Source organism: Caretta caretta, chromosome 7 (assembly GCF_965140235.1).
Source record: "Caretta caretta isolate rCarCar2 chromosome 7, rCarCar1.hap1, whole genome shotgun sequence".
Taxonomy (NCBI): Eukaryota; Metazoa; Chordata; order Testudines; family Cheloniidae; genus Caretta; species Caretta caretta.
In genome coordinates, this window is record NC_134212.1 from 70,456,282 (window position 1) to 70,471,086 (window position 14,805).

Here is a 14,805-nt window from a genome sequence, read left to right on the forward strand (position 1 = left end):
TGTGACCTCACATCTAGAACCTATGATACTCGATGCTGAACATGTTAACTCTGTTCTATATCAATAAAAATATGGGTTCTGATCCTTCAGTATGACATGTACCTGTGGATCTTGCGCTCATATGTATCCCATTGCAGGTTGTAGGCCCATAATTAAATACACTGATATCAGATCAGCAGTTCAGACACAGTGCTGTTTTAGAGTATACACACAAACTAATGCAAATGTTTGGAAATCTCACAGAAGCAGGAGCTAAGATGTAATTAATCATCATTATGAGGTGAGGTAAATGGAAGAGCAACTACAAGGGCTACGCATAATTAAGGTACAGATTGTTATGAGAAAAAATATATTTTGAGGCTCCACAAGATGATTTTAATGACTATGCCTGGGTTAAAGGCTAAATTTGCTTCTTAACTTTTGCCAGCAAGGCTTTGAGGGTCACTAGCATAGTTGAAATTTTAAAGCTCACAGTTTCATTTTTCCTCTCTAAAACCTGGTTTAGCTCAGATGGTATTTTAAATATTTTTATCTTTAGCTTGCATGAGAATCTAAATACTTTTTACCACATTCTTACCATTTTAAAAGGTAGTGACAAGTGATCATTTTAGTTAGTATGATAGGTAGAGTGAAATCCAAATATATATTTTAACATGTAAAAATGATAGGAAATAATTCTTAAATTTATTATTTGTTTGTGGGTAACATCGTTATGCTGCTGTTACTATTGTGCTGAAAAAAAATTATAGCCGAAGTCTACTTTTTCAAAATGTGTTTTAGCTTAACACATACAAAGTTGACTTGTTGATATTTTGGGTTGTCTCTCATAGTATTTATATTTCTGTAGCTTGGTTAAATCTCCTTTAATTATAGGGAGGCTGTAATGCATGGGGAATTTTACATATTCAATCTTAATTAATGATTTCATCCATATGTATAGTCCCATCTGCTTAAGTGTACTGGACTCAGAGAACAGGGGTAATTTCTTCCCTCCCCCCACAGACTCACCATGAAAAGCATTTGAAAAGAGAAAGATGATTCATTTCATAGAATGGCAGAGCAAAACTGGTGAGTACTGGTGACTGCATCCACTGTACTGCATAACAAAATGCCTGGAACGTGTGCCATTATGATTTAACACATATATTATGTTAGCGTTTAGGGTCACACCAGTTTGGGGCCCCATTTACTAGGCACTGTAGAAACATACAGTAACTGAAACTCCTTGCCAGAAACCTTACAATCCAGTGAAGGTGGATGTGCCTTACATCCAATTCCACACTGCTAACTTTGGTTTAGATGGAAGGTGCTACTAGCAGCAGGTCTCTTTCAGTGATGGGTCTTCAAGTTTTTAATTTACTCCACTAGCCATTGCTCTGGTGCTTTCTAGAGTTGGGTTTTTTATGTTGTTGGGTTTTTTTAGGGCAGAGATGAAGAGCTATTTCTGATGAGGTGGCGTGTTTGGGAATGTAAATGGGATGAGTGGGGGAAAATTTTATTTATAATGATTTGGGAGTTTAGTAGATATTGATCTATTACAATTTTGCATATATCTATTGGAATATAAATAATGTGCTGGCAGTGACTTGGATAGGAGTTTTTTAATAAAAACAAATCAATAAAATAAATTTAAATTACTCAAAATAAAAATACTGTTTTACTGTGGAAATACAAGAATTCTCCTGAAATTAGCATGAACAGTACAAAATGTTCTGCCAATTTTCTATGATTGTTACTGCTAGGACATGCCCTTTATGGTTTCTTAGTTAGAAGGAGTAAGAGGACTAGAAAAAGTACGGTATATCCTCGAAGGTCAAATGAATTGGTAAACAAATTTTAAGCAGCTTATACATTCAAGCACACTTATAGAACTTGAGTAATGAATGCAGTGATTGTCGAAAACATATCTAATGACAGCAGCATGGCATATTGGCAAGACCTGTTTTTCTGTAAGGTGCTTTACCAAAGAAACACAAAACGTACCTGCTGTAAAATATGGGAGAGAAAATGTCAGGTTTAGTAAGCAAGCAAAGTACTGCCTTGACCTATATTCTGAAAACACTGAAGAAGGTGAAGCCATCCCTCAACATATCCACTAACAATAGCATGTGAACCCCAAAATGTTTGGAGGCTCAAGTACCTTAACACTTCGTGAAATATCTGATTTATTTTCCTCATCCTGAGTCTTTTATTCAACTATATCAAAGCATTTCACAAACATTAATAAACATGGTCTACAAGTCCTTGGTTATTGTCCCCATTTTACAGGAGTGGATGCAGAAGCACAGATTATGTAATTTGCCCAAAGTTATTAAGGCAGTTTTAGCATAGCAAGAAATATAACCTAGATCTTCTGACTCTCGATCCTCTTCTCCAGTCATGACAGTTGCCCTCATCAATCTTTTCTTGGATGCTAATATACTCCTTGTTGGTCCTGAAATCAGGGATGAAATTGCACAAGATCAGGCTGTTTTACCAGATTACCAGGATGTTCTGATTTGTACCTGGCTGCAAATATAGGAATGGAATCACTTATGTGTGTTCGTGTCTTTGCCAGTCCCCCTTAAACTAAGACATGCAGCTGAAAATGAAAAACAAAATAAAATTCATCAACATTCTTCAAACTCTGATGAAAAGCTTGGGTTTGGTTTTAATAATGATGAAGTTTCTGGTCAATTCTTACCATGGAGAGGTCCTAGCTTCACAGCTAAGGAAGAGACTTGCTTTTCATTGTAATCATGATTTCTCCATAATCCACAAAAAAAAGGTGGGGGTGTCCCCAACTTCATATTACTGTTAGATATGAAGTGTGTGTGTGTGGGGGGGTGACTAATCAGATTTTGAAAATTCTTCAAATACTCTAGCCACAGTTTTCTTGGGATAGTAAAGACCCTAAAATCTATCCCTTTTTGAGCTTAAGGAGAATACCAACATTGGCATTCTACTAATGTACAGAACCCCACACATCTTGGCTTTCTTCGCAGAAACAAAGATATGTGTATTTCCTGCCTGGCAGTGCAGATCCAAGACTTATAGTTTTGGAAGACTTGTAAGTTCAAACCAACAATACCACTGAGGCAGTGGCTCAGAACCCAGGCCCACAGCAAGGGAGATTATGGGGAGATGAGAAAAAAATTAAATATAGAGTTTCCTGGGCACTTCCCCACAAATGTTGAAATACCAAGCATAACTGCCTTCATTTAATGAGATTTTTTTAGTTCAAGATTTCAAGCAAAAACAAACAAAAAACCTCTCACTTAGGAAGCCTACCTGTTTGTTCAGCATTCTAAATAATTGCCTATGACAATTGTTCCATTAAAAATAACATAGCTTCAAAATCACACTTCTTCCTGGAAATTTGGTTTTACAAATGACACTTAAAATAAACTGAAAATAGAGAAAAATATTTTTCCTTTTATTTACTTTGTACCTCTGACAACACTGCATGAATTGTCAGTTTTCCCTCTTATTTGATTGGGTCATTCATGCAAACAGGAGGAACAAAAACATTGAATGTTTTAAATAGAAAATATGTGACTGTAAAACCACAAAAATATTGTAATGAGGACTCATTGGGAAACTGTGGTGAAAAGGATATGGTGTTCTTGAAATCCAGTCAGGTTAATAAAAGAAAGTTAAAGGTAGTTTAATGTGCTATACCTGCCACTGATTCTCCCTGCGAATATGCAGAAGATTCTATCACCTTAGTCTAGAAAGTGTTTTCTTTCTTCTCCACCAAAGGAATCAGCCTTTCAGGTATTTATGGATCACTGCTGTATGGGTTTGACCCTCAGGTTTCACTTTGTGAGTAAATACTTTTGTATGCCCTAGGGCTCTCGAAAAGGCACACCTGAGTTATTGTAACAGATCCAGATCCCCGTGCTATACATAGATCAATTTATTCTGGGTATGAATTCCTAGGAATTCGGACATCTATTTTTCCTGCAGCATACCCTGGCATACTTGCATACACCATAAAATAATCTTTCTGACCTCCCGGGGATTCATTCTACCCTTTTAATAAGTTTACATAATATTTTCACTCTTATTTATTATGCACAGAAATTACATAATGTACATGCCCTGTACACTTCATTACTTTATATGGTCTCTGCCAGTTTACCTCACCTTATTTTTGCTGCTGGGAAGCTCTTGGCTGCACTTAATTTCCCTGTCCTGCAATACCATACCTTCTGGTTTTTCTGGGCTAGTGTTAGATTCTTTGCCAACTCAATAAGCTGAACAAATTTCTAATTTCCAGAACGTACATTTTTACTGTGAGGTTCTGGCCCTGCTAGTATCCCACTTCCCATTTTTTCCCTAATAATATCCAAGGAATCCCATGGGGTGAAAGCAATATAATAATTCAAAAGGTGAACATGTGCATGCATGAGCTACTGTTGTATATGTAGACATTAGGAGGTCAGTATCACTTTTATTTCAGTTCTTATGATTGTCCTGAGCCGATTTTTAAGCATATTTTTTCAAGGTCTGATTAATATTTTTCCAGCCCATCATCTTGGGAATGGTTTGGCACAGTTTTAAAAATCGCCCCTGTCAAGGTTCCTCCCCCACTCTGAACTCTAGGGTACAGATGTGGGGACCTGCATGAAAACCTCCTAAGCTTACTTTTACCAGCTTAGGTTAAAACTTCCCCAAGGTACAAATTAATTTTATCCTTTGTCCTTGGAATATCCACTGCCACCACCAAACTCTAACTGGGTTTACTGGGAAACGTAGTTTGGACATGTCTTTCCCCCCAAAATCCTCCCAACCCTTGCACCCCACTTCCTGGGAAAGGTTTGGTAAAAATCCTCACCAATTTGCATAGGTGACCACAGACCCAAACCCTTGGATCTGAGAACAATGAAAAAGCATTCAGTTTTCTTACAAGAAGACTTTTAATAGAAATAGAAGTAAATAGAAGTAAAGGAATCACCCCTGTAAAATCAGGATGGTAGATACCTTACAGGGTAATTAGATTCAAAACACAGAGAATCCCTCTAGGCAAAACCTTAAGGTACAAAAAAGACACACAGACAGAAATAGTCATTCTATTCAGCACAGTTCTTTTCTCAGCCATTTAAAGAAATCATAATCTAACGCATCCCTAGCTTGATTACTTACTAAAAGTTCTAAGACTCCATTCCTGGTCTATCCCCGGCAAAAGCAGCATATAGACAGACACAGACCCTTTGTTTCTCTCCCTCCTCCCAGCTTTTGAAAGTATCTTGTCTCCTCATTGGTCATTTTGGTCAGGTGCCAGCGAGGTTACCTTTAGCTTCTTACCCCTTTACAGGTGAGAGGAGTTTTCCTCTGGCCAGGAGGGATTTTAAAGGGGTTTACCCTTCCCTTTATATTTATGACAGCCCCTAACCAAGTCATACACCTCTTAGTAATGTTGAGATGAAGCTGACCTCTGGTCCAATATTATGGTTTCCTTTAGAATATCCACTCTGGGAAGCACTTTCTCTAGTTCTTCAACCACTCCCTAAACTGCTGGGGTATGCATGTGCAGGAATGTGTCCTCTGTGTGTCTAGTAACACAATCAGATTGCCAGAATAAACTGACAATGTCTGGCACTTTTGTCTAAGGACCCAATGATGCCCCTTGCCGAGCACTCAAATAGCTTTTCCATCTGCGACCATCAGAGGTTCCTTGATAAGCCCTGGGCTCGCTTCTTGGCACGCAGGTCATAATTCACAATATTCAGATGCTTCTACATACATTCTTGGTCAGAAGGACTTTCTCATTATTCTAAAGAAGGTTTTCTTATTCTCTAAATATCCTGCTATACTGCACTGCTTCAGTAATTGCCTTTCTGAATTTAATAAACATAAACATTTTTACAGACTACTTTGGTCAGCGGATCTTGTATTACTCTGTATAGGAAATTACCACATAAAACAGCTACTCTGACTTTGATCCCCCTCACTCTTTTCACACCTTTCAATATATTTATTCAAGATATAAAGGTTTGAGAAATAAGCTTCCGTGTGGTTCCACACTTACATCACAGTCCCAAAGTCCTTTAGGTATCTTATCGCAAATTCCTCAGCTGATGGCTTGGCTTGTTCTAGTAATGTCTGCCACCTTTGGCTTCTGGACAGGCTTAATCTTAGCATCCAGTAGGATGCTATGGATAAATCAAAACCTCTTCAAAGGGTTAAATATTTCTAGCTAAGCTTCATAATTGTAAATAATCTTAGCATCTCCAAAGTTCCTTCTCATTTCTCCATTCTTTTTTCACTGAGTTCCTCCTCATTTCTCTGTTCTTTTTTCACTATTTCATAGCTGGAGACAGGTGAAGATGGACAGGCTGTGGCCACTGGAGTGAATAGAACCACCAGGAATTCCACAAAGTCAGACGTTTCCAATCAATACCAGGTCCTCAATCTATAAACTATAGAAAATATCTCTCAAGATCCAGATGGTCAAGGGAATAGAGAGATGTACAATACACACCTGTGGATAGCAGCTTGGACCAACCTGTGAGAAAATCAAGTTTGCCCACAAAGATCTCCTGCTCTCCAAGGAAGCTTATTTGGGATTCAGTACTCAGAAGAATGGAAAGAACATTCTGCAAGGCACAGATAGACTGCAGGAAGCTATGCTGTCTTTCTGCATCCAAGACACAAGATGTCATTCTGTTTGGATAGGCTTCTGAAGTTGAGTGGCAAGGATCTATTGGTGATGCTTCATGGCAACACTAATGACACTGCATTGCAGGACATATCACAGATAATAGATGACTTCAGGGAACTAAGAAGCATGCTGAAGAAGAATGTTCAAGTGATCTTCTCTGAGATTCTTTCTGAAGGCAGAAGATTCTGGAAGTGAATCACTGGCTAGGTAAGTAGTATAGTTTTGTGAAACATTGTCCACCTTTTATGGGGATAAAGGGTTTTGGATGGCATCCACCTTAGTAGAAGGGGAACCCATCTCCTCAGGAATAGGCTGGTAGTCACAAGGGTGTTTACCCTCCCCTTTTGTTATTAGTTTGAGAGACAATATGAGTACTCATTTAGCATAATATTGAGCTGTTGAGAACAAAATTAATTAAGGAACCAAAGGACAAGAGAAGAAATTCTCTAATTGCATATACGCCAATGCTAGGAGCCTAGGTAACAAACAAGAGGAATTGGAATTGCTCATTTATAAGCATCAATTTTATTTAGTTGGTATTACTGAAATCGAGTGGGATGATTCATATTATTGGAATGTTAAAATGACTGGTTATAACCAATTTAGGAAGGATCAAGTGGGCAGAAGGGGAGAGGAAGTGGCACTATGTTAAAAAAAGGCATTTCACTGTTAACTTGAAAGAAAATTATCTTGAATGCTTATTCAGTGTCCTAACAGATAAAGCACATGATGGGGTATACATTGGTGCCTGCTACAGACCACCAAATCATACTAGGGAATGGGATGACCAGCTCCTTACGCACTATCTATAATGTGTAGTAAATAAAGCTGCTTGATCATGAGGTACTTCAATTTGACTAACACATGCTGGAGGTCTCAGGCTATAAATTCTAAGACATCTTTGGAATTTCTAAATATTATAGATAACAATTTCCTAACTCAAAAAATGTTGCATCCAGCAGAGGGGAATTCTATATTACAACTTGTCTTGACAAATAGAGGAATTGATTAGACCTAAAAATTAATGGACTTGATCACATTTATAATGTGCAACAGACTAAAGCCCAGACTAGTAATGTATATATTTGGTGCTTTAAAAGGGCCAATTTCACAAATTTGCAAACAATTGAGCCAAATCAGTTGAGAGAAGAATTTTATCAGAACGATGTGAATAACTAGAAATTGTTTAAGAATCGAGGAAGAAGGCTGTATTGGTTAAAAACCTGATTATACCAATCGAAGAAAGGGGAAGTTGATAGTAATGAATATAAATCAGAAGCTAATACTTGTAGAAAATTGATAAGGGAAGCAAAGGGACACAAGGAGAAATCTATGGCCAGCAGAGGTAAGTGCAGTAAGGAGGAGTTTTAAAAGTATATTAGAAGCAAAAACTCCTAACAATGGTATTGATCGGTTGTAATAATTGGGCCTACAGATTTACCCTAATTGTGAGATTGACTATAAAAATTGAGTAAAAGTTCATAAGTCACAACAATCTATAGTAAATGTTGATGGGAAAAGGTGTAAAAGTGAGACACAGACTGAAATAGTCCAAACAAAAAGGCCTTCTGATATAACTCAAGGACTGTAATAAGATCATGCTTGGTGAACCACCAGCAGGAGAGTGAATTTGTGTGGGGGGGTGGAGGGTGAGAAAACCTGGATTTGTGCTGGAAATGGCCCACCTGCTGATCACTTTAGATAAGCTATTACCAGCAGGACAGTGGGGTGGGAGGAGGTATTGTTTCATGATTTCTGTGTGTATATAAAGTCTGCTGCAGTTTCCACGGTAAACATCTGATGAAGTGAGCTGTAGCTCACGAAAGCTCATGCTCAAATAAATTGGTTAGTCTCTAAGGTGCCACAAGTACTCCTTTTCTTTTTGCGAATACAGACTAACACGGCTGTTCCTCTGATACACGTAAAACCAGAAATCAGTGAGCTAAAATTGATGTGTTGGAAATTAGACCTAAATAATGAGGAGATGGGCTACTCCACACATCTCTCCTTTTTGTCATCCTCAAAAAGAAACTTTGAAAAGACAAAAGGCTACTGGGTGTGGGTCCTCTCCTGCCTCCAACCCAGCCAGGACTAGCAACTGATCCCGGCTCAGGGTAGGTGTCCCCAGCCCTGCAGTGATTTACCTCTCCACCGGCTGCTCCAGGTGCCTGAAATGATTTATCTGCACAGCTAGGGAGTGGAGTGTGAATGCTCTTGCAGCTTCCCTGTCAGAAAGTCATTTTTCTGCGGAGAAGCAAAGAAATCTATGAGGGACATGAATTCTGCATGCATGCAGTGGCGCAGAATTCCTCCAGGAGTGTAAGAATGCAGGCTTGTGATGGGGTGGTTACCCCACTCTATGCTGGAAATGGTTAATGAGGCTCAAAAGAGGCCAGTTAACCTGATAGGCAACATCTGAGGGAAATTAGGTTTCCTAAGCAACCCCTAATTGATGGAGCCTTGCTGAGAAGGAACAGGCAGGGCTTGAACAGTGAATGGCAACAGAAAGTGGCTGTAGTGACAAAGCCTGCAGCCTTTCTGTGGGTAATACAGAGGAAAGAAGGAAAGCTGGGAGGAGAGGAGAAGCCCAGGGATTCAGGCTACAAAAGAAAGGTTTACCTAGAAGAGTGGTGGAACAGAAGCCTGAGAGAGGTGAAATAGGAAAAGGCTCAGGAAAATGGCAGCAATCTTTGGTACGGAGCAAACCTTAGCCGCTGATTTTCAAGGGTCCCTGAGCTAGGGTCTCTGGAGCAGAGGGTGGGCCTGGATTTTCCTACCAGCCACTGGGGAAGTGGCCCAGTGTGGATGGTAGAATTGAAGACTCCATGAGACAGACAGTCCAGTGAAATCACTTAATTATATAAACTTTTCTATTGAAGCTTTACTCGCATGTCTAGTAAAGTAAAATGCTGTGTTGAGCACGACAGTATTTCATTATTTTTCTTAGGCCCTTGAACTGTTTAACCTGTTGCTTAGTGAAAGTATACATTTCTGACGTAAACTGCTCACATCTGAGATTTGTAAGACTTTGTTTTCAGTAATTTTGTGGTGGTTTAAGATGAAAACCCTCTGAGAATCTGACCCCTTCTTGGCCCTAAAGAAAATGGCACTAAGCATCTCTTTTTGTCTTCACACCTAACCTACGGCAAGCACTTGTGATCTGAGGACTTCTAAATTTAGATTTAAATCCTGACTACCTTGAATGTAAAAGCTTTAAGATTTGAACATGATTTCTTTAGCTGTATGTGTAATTTGTTGCATTCCCCCCATATATTGAACTTGATTCACAGCTCCGAAATTTTCAGCAGCATGGCTTACTTACATCTAAATTCGAGTATCTGACAAGAGAGTCTTCACCACATCAACTGTCACTTAATCTGCAAAATGACATTCTAATCCAGAGGTGGCCAAACTGCAGCTCATGAGCTGCATGCTGCTCTTTTATAGTTAGTGTGGCTCGTGGAGCTCCCCCACCCCTTCCCCATTCTCTGCCTACCAGACTTGGGGGAGAGCTCAGGGCTTCTGTCCTATGGCAGTGTGGTGGGGCTAGGGTCTTCTGCTAGAGACAACTGGTGCCTGCTAAGATTTGGGGGACACAATTTAAAGGTTCAGACCCAAAACAGCTGGAGTCACACACACCCCCTCTTACCTTCAGCGGCCCCTCCTGGCAGCTCCCAGGTGATAGCTCTGCATGGAGAGGCCGCAGCAAACAACTGGGAGCTGCTGCTTTAGTTCTGTGGGGAGAAGCAGCCTTAAAAGCAGCCGCTCTCCCTGAAGCTCTCAGCTGTTTGCCGCTGCCTCTGCCCACAGCCGGCCACCACACCCAGCTTGCTGGGCCTGGCAGAATCACATGACTGAGTGGGGCCAGCAAACCCTGGCAAAAATCAGGGGGGGCATGTGACCCCACATGCCTCTTCCCATGTGTCACCTCTGGCAGTGGGGAAGGGGGTCTTGCTGCTTCAGCCCCCTTGCTGCTTCAGCAGAGCATGCCTGCCAGGGCTCAGGGCTGAAATCCTAAGTGCCAGCAGGCGTGCTCCTGCTCTTGAACTTCTGAAGATTGTTGTATGCCCTGTTCTAATCTGTTAGATCTTAGTGTAGAAGTATGTGAATTTAGAAGAAACAAAATCTTCTTTTGCCTGCCTTTTTCCATGAGGACAGTCATTAATTTTTTAAACTATTTTGGCAGAAATGCAAAACTACTTTGCAGTATCCTTCATTTAAGGATTCCAATATATTTAATAAACATTAATTAAGCCTCTGAGTATTCCTGAGAAATAGGAACATATTAATCCACTTTTCCCAAAGGGAAAAAGATTAAAAGAAGGTTGAGTGATTTGTCCAAGGTCAGATGTAAAATAATTCTCAGTGCTAGCAATAGAACCCATCCTGACAATGCTCATGCAAACTTTTATAACGGAGTTCAAAACCAAGTGACACTTAATTTCATTACAAACCACAAAATCATGCCTGCTTTGTTAAATGTTAACCAAAAGCCATGATTCAAACCCTTTTGAACTCAAAAGAAAGATTCCCAGTGACATCAGCTGACGCTGGACCAGAACTCAAGGGTTCCCAAACGTTTCTGGAAACCTGCACCTCGCTCTGAACAAACTTGGGCTGATTTATTATTTTGGATACAGATGGGGCAAGGCATGATGATTTCTTCTGAGTTTTGCTTTGAAGTTTTTGAGTTCATTCCAATGCATAGCAGAAATCGGGTGGTTGCAAACTTCCACTGACCAAAGTGAATTTTTTGCATTTATTCCAATAAATCAAAACCACAGAGATTTGCACTGTTCTTACAAGGTCTAACTACTGCCCAGTAAACGCAATGATCTCTTTCCATTAACTTCTGTGGGCTTTGGATCTAGGTCTCACTCTTGATTTTTTCAACTACTTTCTGTAACAGCTAGAATATAGGAAGATCTATTTTTTTATTTAAGTACAGATTTTATATATATCACATCACTCTATAGACTTTGATCCAAATGCTTTGCTTATTTGTATTTTTATAAAGAGTGACAAGAATTCTCATTTGGATTTATTCTTCTATTATCTGGAGAGTTATATTTCATTGTAGTTTATTAAATGCATAAGTGCAGTGACATCATAGGGGAATCAAAAAAGCAGGCAATGTAGGATAAGATACCCCCAGAAGATTTTTATTTTAAAATATTAGTTCATTAGTAGTAACTCAGTTATTTGAAATGACATAATTTTTGACAGATAAATTTAAACCTTTTGAAGCTTGTGTGTCCCTTCAGTACACTAATAAGGTGTCTTAAAATGTTTGGCAATTTGTTATTACAGTAAGGCGTATGACAGGAAATATGCAAGCCTGTTAGGTTTTGCTGTGCACAAATTTTACTGCACAACACCCAAAATGTTAGGTTATCCATTAATTGGCAACAATTTATTCGCATTCTGGGGCTTCCAATCAAGAGGCAGAAGAATGCAAAATGCTAATGGGTAGAATAAAAGTGTAAAGTTTGACTGTTTTCATTTGTTTATTTAGCTTGGTTACCTTTTTCTTTGTGGGAGAAGGCAGGTGGACGGAGTTATAAAGCGTTCAGGGAACATGCACTGATTAATGCCTTTTATCTAATTGTTTATCTTCTTCCAGTTACTTCAGCCCACATTCTCATGTCCACACTCCTATTCTCCTGGTTTTAGTTTGAGTTAAATGTTTCACACGGCCTACATGTAGTGGAGTGTTCTGCTTTGTTTCCTCAGTATTGTTACTGGAATATAACTTAATATAGAACTTTCTGCATCAGAACCTTACGCAGATGACTGAATTGCCTACAGCAATATCATGCACGGCTGTTGTCTTGTCTGATCTTTTTTATAAGCTAAGCAGGATTTGATTTAGTCAGTAGTGGCATAGGAGTCCTCCAGGGAAAACCCAGGTTCTCTGGAATGAGGAGAGGAGGATTAACTAGGTGCTACTCTGGCAGTTAGTCCCGCACTGAACAAATGCTCCAGCGTATTTCAAGGGAGCACTGTACTTCTACGAGTACTGACTGTTAGTTGACAAGATACAAAGGATAAGCTTGTGGTTAAGATGCTACACTGGAACTCAGGAGATCTGGATTTAGTTCCTGGATCTGCAATGGATTTCTTATGACATTGGACAAATTACTCAATCTTTCTTCCCCATCTCAGTTTGTCATCTCCCTTTCTCCCAACCTTCATCTGTCTCATCTATTTAAGGCTTTGAGCACAGTGACTGCCTCTTACTATGTGCAAGAACCTATCTGGAACAATGGGGCCCCACCCTTATTGTAACCCCAACAGTGGGGCCCCACCTCTAGAAGCTACTGTAGTACAAATAATGTTAAAAATGTTAAGATGAGACCCTTAACTCTAAGAACCAAAATCCAGTGACGTTCTTAGTAAGAATAGGATTGTTACTCTTGCTATCTTGCCTATATGTGACTTAGGTATTGACAATTTCTCAGCATAAGTTCTTCCTTCAGTTTTGTATGGCTAAATTATTCTTTGTTTCTTCTAAAAAATTACTATTGGTGTCACACTCTTAGACCTTTAAGGACGCTGTGGGCTGGATTCTGCAACCCAGTAGCATCCAGGAGAAAGGGAGGAGAAATGAAGGATAATGTATATAGATGAAACTGTATGAAGAATTTTGGCAGATCAAATGCAATTTCTCAGATTTGAATTTGGCGATGACACCAAATCTGAAGTATAAAGTTGTGGTGTTTATGTACTTGTTCCACTTACATTTGGATTTTGTTTTCTAACATTGTCAGATTTTCTGATTACTACTTTTTCTCAGTCAGGGCTTTATGTTGCTTGCACACTTGTGAACTTAATTAACAGATTAACGTTTTCTCAACATCTTGTGAGATAATTTTTTTCCTCTTTGTAGACAGACAAACTGAACTGCAATTGCTATTTTTAATTAAATTGTGTTTTTTCTTGTTTGGGGGATAAGGCTGTGACTCTCACAAGCAGAACAATTTGAAGAATTTCCAGATCCCAAACCTCCCTCCTGCCAAATAAGGAACAAATGACTAAACTTTGATTTATGAGGTGCCCTTCTCTGCCTTCACCTTGATTGGTTCTCTGATATATTTGTTTCTTCTCTATGCTGTCTCCACTCTGGTCCCTTTCCCCTTCCTCCTCCTCTTTTCTCTGTTAGGGGAACTTGATGGTCACAATTTGGAAAATCAGTCATATGATGCTGATAGATTTAATGAAGCACTAAAGAGTGGTATGGTGGATCTTATGTTTCATTGGACTCCTTGAGATCATAGTGATAAGGAGGAAGGAAGTTAGGACTAGAGATTTGTCGAACATTTTCACCAAAACATATCAGTTTCCACACACTTTTTGTCAGGAAGGTTGTTGGGTCAGACTGATTAGGGTGCCAACCTGTGATGTGGAAGACTAGGGTTCAAGACCTTGCTCTATCTGACTTGGGATGAAAATCTCTGTTCTGAATCAGGCAGAGCAGGGACTTGAACCTGTGTCTCCAAAACACGCTTTTTCATGAGAATGTTCAAAAGGTTTTGTTTCTGTTCTAGTCTGGATGAAAGGAAACTTTGTAACCTCAAAAGTCTCAGTAAAACATACTTGTCCTCTGGTCAGCTCTAGTTTAGAACCTTTCTTCCCCTATAGTTAACTTCACTCCAGATTTCCCTAAATCATACTGTAAATGAATCTGGAAGGTGGAAGCTGTACATTCAAATATCAGAATGTGAACACACGGTGTGACTTTGAACCAGAGTCGCTTAGTGGCTACATAATTTTACAAGTTAAAACAACATGCTAGTACTCATTTCATACACAAATAGAGTACAGTACAGGGTAGGTAAATCATTTGTCCTCTTAAATATCATTTTCAGGAGTTGTTACTTTATTTAGATTCTTTTGCACAGAAGTTTGCACTGAAACTGTGCTATAAATCACAGAAATGTAGGGCTGGAAAGGGAGCTTAAAGTTATCCAGTCCAGCCTCTTGCACTGAGGCAGGACTAAGTAAACCCAGATCACCCCGACTTAGGATTTTGTAACCTGTTCTTAACCACCAAATGATGGGGATTCCACTCCTTTGGAAGGCTATTCCAGAGTTTAAATATCCTGGTAGTTAGAAAGATTTTTCTAATATCTAACCCATTTCTTGTTGTATCTAACCTA

The 14,805-nt window shown here is 39.3% G+C and overlaps 1 long non-coding RNA gene across 1 annotated transcript in view; it reads left to right on the forward strand.

Annotated features, from left to right (window-relative positions):
- Window positions 1-6,844, forward strand: part of LOC142072889 (uncharacterized) — a 51,776-nt gene extending 44,932 nt beyond the window's left edge. The window contains exons 3-4 of the long non-coding RNA XR_012669497.1: window positions 1,003-1,068; window positions 6,296-6,844. This is a non-coding gene — a long non-coding RNA (uncharacterized LOC142072889). The remainder of the gene's footprint in view (window positions 1-1,002; window positions 1,069-6,295) is intronic.
- Window positions 6,845-14,805: the final 7,961 nt, after the last annotated feature.